Source organism: Schistocerca serialis, chromosome 8 (genome assembly GCF_023864345.2).
Source record: "Schistocerca serialis cubense isolate TAMUIC-IGC-003099 chromosome 8, iqSchSeri2.2, whole genome shotgun sequence".
Classification (NCBI taxonomy): domain Eukaryota; kingdom Metazoa; phylum Arthropoda; class Insecta; order Orthoptera; family Acrididae; genus Schistocerca; species Schistocerca serialis.
In genome coordinates, this window is record NC_064645.1 from 473,941,839 (window position 1) to 473,951,276 (window position 9,438).

Here is a 9,438-nt window from a genome sequence, read left to right on the forward strand (position 1 = left end):
CTGCGAGGGGCCAATGAGATATATCTCGTAGGCCTCCTTTCCTGCAAACGTGACGTCATTTTGACGTCACGCGCAATATCGACGTTGGCATGAACGGATATCGACTTTGTCACAAGGAAGAATATGCATGTTCTTGCTCCCCGATTCACTCGCAACAATTTAAGCTGTCCTCTTAGGTTTCTACCTAACCATACACCCGAAAGTCGCCACATATTCGGGAATAGAGACTAATACAGTTTCTGTGAGAAGGAGGAATATGAATTTTATTGCTGTTCGTTTCAGTTGCTGCAATTTAAACTATCCTCTTAAATACCTCCCTAACCATACACTCGGAAATCGCTAAATATTTATTTAATCATTCGTTCTCAAATACGACAGAATGTAAATAACACTGAATACTGCAGAATATACTTGTATTACATTTGTAAGAGAGTCCCAGAATGTGTTAGCAACGCTAACATGAAAATAAATTGAATCTGACGATATGTGAACCCACATCTTTCGATGTCCAGAAACCCCTATGTTATCCATTATGTAACACTTTCTCATGTGGTATTGATCTGCTGTCTTGATTATCACAGTTTCTCTTGAAGGCTTATATTGCTGATGTGTTATTAAGTGACATTTAATGATAATGGTGACTTGTTTGTTATAGATTTTCAGTACTCAGTTAACTTGAAATGATATACTTCAAATTATAATACAAGCACATTTCATGCTTAATTTGTAAAATACTGACGATAACAACTCAATCCTAAAAGAGTACTCTCATATGAAGACATTAACAGTCGATTAATCACTATATGGCATTTAATTATGGCAATAATTACAATAAATCATTCCAAGAATAACCTGTTTTTATAAATCTGGGGTACATGTGCACGAAGTCTTGTGAGAGGCCGATATCAAGCGCTTACGAAAGTCAATAGATGATCATGCGGTGGTTGATATTGTGCATGAATCTGAACGACATCATGCTTGAAGGAATTGCTGTGAAATGAGTGATACTCTTTGTCGAGACAAGGTATAACTATACAATCAAAAACAAAAAATAAACATACTGCAGCATGGTACCACAGAACTATCATACAGTCTACACCATTATACTGAGGAATGTATGTAGTGGGTGTCACTACAACTTAATTACATACACACTTGCAGCCATTTAGTATGCATTTTAAATTTTAACATATGTTCCCAATCTGTGCAACAAAAAATTATTTTATATTATAAAATAAATTTTCAGCCAACCAGTTGTATATATTCGACAAAATAATTTACTAAACATGGACCATGCTGAGGGCAGTAATTTCTTAAAGATTTTTTGGGAGCTGGTATTGACAGTATTAAGAATATTAAGTTTTCTAAACAGAGGTAGACAGTGATCACTTGATCCATCCCTATAGATTTCTTTTATGATTTTTTTGTATCTTCAGTATATTTGAGTGCCCCCATAGAAGGAATCCATAAAAATGTCGATCCTAATACTTCTAAACTAACTGAATCTCTCAGTTTACACATTAGGTATGTTGCTCTTGATATTTTTCTGAATATATATCTGATGTGTTCTCCCCAGGTCAACGCTGAGTCAGTATCGAATCCTAATAGTTTAACCCTCCTATTTCCTATTTCATGTGACATTCCAAAAAGAAGATGATGGGTCTTGTCAGGGTTCAACAGAATTTTGTTAGAGGAAACCCACTTCACTGTAGCATTTAGTGATTCTAGTGACATTTGTAGTAGTACTGAGCTGTCTTGATGAGTTATGTCATCAGCTTAGCAGACTGCAGATTGGGGATCATGGTGTGGCAGATTTTTGGCTGCAATTATGAAAAACAGGATCCAAGAACTGATCCCTGTGGTACCCATGTATCAACAGTTTTCATCAGAGAATCTTTATTTCTCACTGAGACATTGTTTTCTGTTACTTAAGTATGAAGTTATTGCTATTATTGACATATTATGTTCCTCATAAAATTCAAGCTCCACAAGCAATTTTTTATAAGGAACAATCAATGGTTTCACTTAGATTAAACAGAATAAGTGAGACCTTATTCTTATCTTCAAATGCAGTGATTAGTTGGTTACAACGTTAAGAATTGCTGAAGTGGTATGTTTATCTGTCTGTAGACAAACTGATTGTCTGAAAAGATGTTATTTTCTTCAAAATAATCACTTAGCTAATTATATGTAAGAGTTTCAAATATTTCGCGAATTGTAACAACTATTGAGAGAAGTCGATAATTTTTGGGAAGATTATTGTCTTCTTTCTTAAATATTGGCATAACTTTTTAAATTTTTAATGACTCAGGAAAAATTCCAAACTGAAGACATTAGTTAGAAGTGTTTCATAAAGGTTCACAGATAATGTAGTTTGGTAGCCAGTAAATACCAATAGTTTTAAGGTTGGAGAATTTTTTTACCACTACTACATCAGTGGATATCATAATTTTCCACTTAAAATAGTGTTTCACTGGCAACTGCTTGTGATGTAGTTCACTTGCAGGTGTGTCAGCCAAACTGAATCTGTTTCAGATTTCTTTCACTGAAGACACAAGGAACTAAATCAACTGCTCTTATTCCAGTGACACTTCTTGTGTGTGGTTTGGAGATAGTCCTTGTGAGATACTCTGTTATGCCATTGTGCAGTTTCTATAAACCTTTTATAAGCTAACTATTTCATATAAAGCATCTTACTTTTGTAAATTTTGTTGTAACTGACAATCAGCATTTTTTCACAAAGACAACTTTTATTGATGTAAGTTCACAAGGTTAATGACTGTACAACAAACGAAAGTTAACAATAATGATGCCAGTATTCAGGGACGAAGCTGTAATTTTCAATGGTTGCAGTACACAAAGTCAGCATCCGGCGTGAACTGTCTCCAACCAATAAGGTTTTGGCATAGTTATACTTCCTGCAGGCCATGGCCCGAGCTCCCCCTGTAGGAAGTAGTGCTTGGAATGTCTGTTTCCTTTATCTTGTATGTAAATAGCCGGTGTTAATATGGTGCTTTTGGTACACCTTGGGTATAGACAACCTCGTCCTCTGTGGTGTAATATGGGTTGTCGGCTCTCAGGGGCTACCTTGGCTCTGGTATAACACCCCTCCCCCTTGGGAAAACTAGTGCGGCACTGGCGACTGCAGGGGAGAGAGTATCAATATAGCCCCATGCCATAGGCTGATCTGCAGCTAAGTCCTCCTGAAGGAGACAGTGGAACCCAGCTGCCGGAGAGTAGGGCGCCGCTTTCTACGTGAGGTGGTTAGAACGTCGCAGCAGTGGCGGTTGCGGAGCGATGTTGGGCTGGGCAAGCGGCATGGGAACATCCGCGTCGTCCAACCGAGGTGGAGCCGAAGAGGGGCTAGGAAGTGGGTTCAGGGGAAGGTCCTGGATCTTTCCTGGTTCCAGAGTGTGCAACGGCGAAGCGCTATCAGCCGGCGTCTGCTGGTTATCTCAGGGAAGATCATCCACCAACTGAGGAGAGGGCATCAACAGATGCCCCAAGGAAGGGACCGGCAATGGGAGAGGGAGAGGCGCTGGCGTTTGGGGGTGTGGCTGCTCGAGGAAATGAGGACCCAGTTGGTTGTGGTGATGTGAAACCATCCTGTCGTCCAGGCGCACGTCGACAGTTGTCGACCACAGGGCCAGATTACGACCCCTGGAAGCCAGCTAGGCCAGGGTCCAAGACCGTGGGCCCACACCTTGGAGCCTGATGAATATTGGGAAGCGCCGGGCAGGGCGCGAGTTCCAACCTGTGACAGGAGGAGATGGAGTAGGGTCCTAGGCTGGCGACCATCGAGTAGTTTGAATGGACTCTTGTCACCTACTGGCGTGGACCTGTAGGTACTGAGAAATAATGTAAGAGCTTCTTCCAGAGAATGGACCTCCGTGTACTTCTTCATCTGAGTTTTAAAAGTGGGAACAAGATGCTCCACCTCTCCATTGGATTGGGGATGGAGAAGGGTAAAGACGTGGTGGACACCATTATCGTGACTGAATTTGGCGAACTCTTGACTGCGAAATTGCGGGCTGTTGTCTGATACCAAGGTGACTGAAAGGCCTTCAACCGAAAATATTTTTGACAGGCTTGGAAGGACCGGCGCGGTATGGGAAGGGCCTGGGTACACTGCTGACAACCCCAAACCATGTGCTCCACATCCGCTGTCATGCCTACCCAGAAGACATGGTGACATGTTAGGGTTTTCGTCCTGGGCAATACCCCAGTGACATTGATGTAAGACGTGGAGTGGCGCCATTTTCCGCTTGGAGGAGCGCCCCGTTGACAGCCACCAGTTGATGGCAGATGGAGAAGAATAATCGGAGGTCAGCCTGGGCGCGAGGTGGAGGAAGCGTCTGCCAGCCGTGGACAACATAGCGGCGCACCAGGTGGAGAAACGGATCTGTAGTCGTCGCTGCGACCACCCTCTCAGCTGTGTCTAGGAATGCAGTTAACACATCCTTTACGTCGTCATCTACCTGAAAAATTAGGAGGTCCGACGAATCGAATGCCGAATCCTGGCTGGAGGGGAGCTGAGACAAGGCATCGGCGCTGGCATGCTGGTAGGTGGGCCAGAAATGGATGGTGTTCCTAAAACGTGAAAGGAATAGGGCCCATCACTGCAAGTGGTGGGAAGTGTTTGTGGGTAACTGGGCTGATGGGGAAAATAAGGCCACAATGGGCTTATGGTCAGTGATTAAGTGAAAAGACCTACCGTAAAGGTATGGGAGAAATTTGGTACAGGCAAACACAATGGCTAGGGTCTCCTTCTCAATTTGAGAATATTTGAATTGGGCCTCCGTAAGGGATTTAGATACGTACACCACCAGGCATTCTGATCCATCCGGTAGACAGTGCTAAAGGACAGCCCCAACACCATAGTCTGAGGTGTTTATAACCGAGAGGAGAGGGAGAGATGTGTTATATGGCATTAGACAAGTCGCAGAGTGCAACCTCCGCTTTAAAGTTTGGAAAGCCGATTCACAAGCTGGGGACCAATGAAAGGGCACGTTCATTTGGCATAGGTGATGTAGGGGCGCCGCAATGTGGGTGGCGGAGGGAATGAACTTTCGATAGTAATTTTACCCAGGAAAGACCGCCATTGGTGGATGTTGCACGGAAGTGGAAGGGCCGTTAGAGCAGCGATGTGGGAGGAGGTAGGCGATATGCCATTGCGAGAAATGATGTGACCCAGGTAGGCGATAGCAGGTTGAAAAAAGGAACATTTAGCAAGGTCTCATTTTAGGCCTCCAGTCTTCAGGCGCAGGAACAACTGTCGCAGATGACTGAGATGTTCAGCTATGGTACGGCTAGTGACGACGATGTCGTCAAGGTAGTTGATACAACCTGGCACACCCCGCAAGAGCTGTTCCAAGTAACCCTGAAAGATACCGGTGCACTAGCGATGCCGTACGTGAAGCAGATCAACCGGAACAGCCCAAAGGGTGTGTTGACGATGGCCAAGTGAATAGAAGGCTCATTTAAATGTATTTGGAGGTAGGCCTACGCAAGATCGAAAAAAATTGTCCCCCTGCGAGCTTGAAGAACAGGTCTTCGGGATGCGGGAGGGGATAGTCTTTAACCTGTAGCTGAGGGTTAAGCATAGCCTTCAAGTCGCCATCTGGTCGTTTGAGGACGACCAAGGGCGTCGCACACGAACTGTAACGGACCGGAGTGACGACTCCCTCCATGGTGAGATGGTCTATTTCTTGTTGAAGAGACTGCTGGAGGGCTTGGGAAACCTGCCGGGCTCGGATGTACTTCGGGTGGGCAGTCAGTTTCAGCTAGAGCAACGCATAAAAATCTTGAGCACAGCCGACACCCAGCGAGAAGAGGTCCTGGAATTCCGTGCACAAGGTATCGACTGCCGGGAACAGAACCTGGGAAGATACCAGATGAACATTGTCGTCAATGGCGAAGCCAAAGGCCCGTAAGGCATCCAACCCAAAGAGACCTGCCGTGGCTGCATTGTTAACCACAAGGAAGGTAACTTCCCAGCGAAATGATTTATACATGATGGAAGCTGTGAACTGACCCAAGATGGCGATCGATTGCTTATTATAAGTAAGGAGGCGCCGAGGTGTGGGTGTCGGGGGGGGGGGGGGGGACGCACCAGTCATCACGTAAGAGGAATAGTTGATCAGGGAGACCGCTGCTCTGGTATCCACCTGCATCTGCAGCGGCCGACCGTTGACCTGAACGTCGATCATCAGTTTGGAAGATCCCGAAGACTGCACCTGGTTGACATCCATGGGTATAGGCCCCAGACGGTCATTGGTCGGATGAGGAGGGGGTTGTCGAGATTGGCAGACCGAACTGACATGTCCATTACAGGTACACACTGCACAATACGCCCACCTGTCAGGGCAGTCTTCCCGTGCTTGGTTCTTAAAGTATCCTGGGCAGGACGGCAGCCGGAGGGGCTGGCGGCGCTGGCGACCACAGGGCGGCTGCCTTGTCGACACTGTGCAGAACAGGATGGCCGGCGCTGGTCATCGGAACGGACGGCGGCAACGTCTTCGACCTCTACCAGTGATGCGACGGGTTCCGAGGCGTCTTGGCCGCGGACGGCCGCCACTTCCGCCCGGGATTCCAAACGCCTGTCGGCCGCCGTAGAGGCTTCGTACTAGAATGCTAGGATCAATGATCTGGTCCAGAGTAGGATCGTCGAGTCTGAGGGCGTCGCGCCAGAAAGCAGCGTCAGGGGCGGCCTGGATGAAGTGGTTGCGGACCATCTTATCTGCGTAGGATTCTTTGGAGACTCATGTGTTGAAGTGACATTTTCGGCTGAGATCTTGCATATCCGCTGCCCACTGGCGATTGGATTGGCCAGCCTTCTTGCGACACTGGTAAAATTTGACACAGTCAGCCAACATGTGGAACCGTCGTCAGTAGTAAGCCGCGAGAACCTCACAAATCTGGAAGAAAGTCAAAGAATCCGAAGGTCGAGGTTGGAGTTTCGTCAAGGGAACATACACTTTGGACTGATTCCAGGACAAAAAGTAGGAACGACGAGCAGCCTCCTGGACAACCTGGTGGTTTTGAAAATGCTGCTGGAGCCGCTTCTCATATGTTTCCTAGTCTTCAGCATCCTCGTTAGAAGTGGGAAACGGCGGGGACGACGGAACCGGGCGGTTTTGCAAGATTTCCGTAAATGAACGTTCCTGTGTATCCTGAGAGTTCTTGCAAAACTGTTGAAAACCTTGTAGTAAGTCGTGCACACTTTGGACCAGCTGTTGAATGAAAACATCTGCCATGAGGAAGACACACGCAGGCACCAATTCGTCGCCACTTGTGTTGTGACTGACAATTCGCAATTTTTCACAAACACAACTTTTACTGATGTAAGTTCACAAGGTTAATGACTGAACAACAAACGATGCCAGTAAGAGTTTCCTAATTGAGGCAAACGAAAGTTCACTTCTAACATTCCACAAAGGTTCGTGGTAACACACACATACACACACACACACACACACACACACACACACACTAGTAACAGTCCAATTCAGGGAAGAAGACGTAATCTTCAATGGTCGCAGTACCCGAGGTCGGCATCTGTCGTGAACTGAACTTTGGGGCTCGTTCTAGCCCCTAAATAGCTGTCTGCAGCCTATCAGGTTTTGATGTAGTGATACTTCCTGCAGGCCGTGGCACGAGCTCCCCCTGTAGGAAGTAGTGCTCGGAATGTCTGTTTCCATTATCTTGTATGTAAATAGCCGGTGTTTACCATGGTGCTTTTGGTACACCTTGGGCATAGACAACCTCGTCCTCTGTGGTGTAATATCGGTTGCTGGCCCTCAGGGACTTCAAAATGTTCAAATGTGTGTGAAATCTTATGGGACTTAACTGCTAAGGTCATCAGTCCCTAAGCTTACACACTACTTAACCTAAATTATCCTAAGGATAAACACACACATCCATGCCGGAAGCAGGATTCGAACCTGCGACCTTAGCGGTCGCGCGGTTCCAGACTGTTGCGCCTAGAACCACTTGGCCACTCCGGCCGGCCCTCAGGGTCTGCCTTGGCTCCGGTATAATACATCCTACAATGGATATCATCCTGTTTAGTGTCTATCTTACGGTTATATTTATACACACTTTGCAGTAACAATACTTTCACACACACATGTGCACACACACACAAATAAACACATACACACACACACACACACACACTCACACACACACTATGGTGGTTTACATGTACTAGACACACTTGACTGTAAAACTTTGCAAAGGTTAGGAAAAACGTTTCTAATTATGCAATTGAAGAAACCCCTCAGTTTCTCGCAGCCAGCCATACCATAAGACTTTACTTTCTAACTCTTCTGTCACAACAATGTTTAGTTTCCTCAGATGGTAGAGAACTCATTAAAGCTTGAACAATATGCTCTTTCCAAGTTCATTTAAAGTGGATGGAGAAACCCAGACAAAATTTAACAACCCCAATATTTTCCAGTGCTTCACTGTCACTGAGAAACAGCATGTATCCTATGTGTCTGTTTGCATTTGCTTTCATTAAACCAGTGCCTGGTCTCAACGGAGAATTCATGTTAAGATAAAGCAAGACCATTATAGGTAGTGATTGGAGATACTCGTTATAATCACTATAGTTTGCTTATTGAATTACTAAAATCGTAGTTTGTAAGTTGTATGTGGAAAGATGGCTTCTGTTTACAATACGAAGAAAGTAGATCGATAAGTAGGGCTTGTAAATCACTGGTTCTGTTTCTTATTGAGGATTCTGAGAAGACACTGATGATGCAAGTATAAAAATGGTATTCCTGTACATAATTTTGAACTCGCACTTTGTACGATTGTGCAGAACTAGTCATCATTAACTGACTGTGTGGATAATTACGCTATGTGTTGCACATGGATTTCGCTAAGTTCAAGAACAGCTTTAAATCTGTGAAAAAAAGACAAATTTTTTATTTCCACTTCATTGCGATATTTACACTCAGTGGCTAAAGGAACAATTTACTATCGTTAGACTGAAATGAAAATACGTTTAAAACGTTAACAGTTCTGTAGTAAAGTGAACCTCAGCAACTCCAATCTTTCAGTTACAGTACCTCTGGAATATGTCGCATGCTGCGCTTTAGAAGGAATTTATTCACTTTTTTGAGACAAAAGCAATTTTTTTCTAATGATGATAATTATTTACTTACATAAACAAATGAATCAAAACTGTTCTGGCGAACGAACTAAATCAAAATGAGAAAAAATTCATCTAGTAGTAGTTTCTGAAGCTCTTAGATGATAGCGGCGAAAGGTGCATGAGACCAGTAGATTAAATAGCTTTTAACATTTCTGACTGTCATGCCAGCTGGCCTGATGGTAAGTCAACAGGGTGTTCCCAAAGCCTGGCAGATGGGCTGTTGGGGGAGGGGATAGGAATTTATAAATATAAGTAATTATTCGATACTTTCGTTT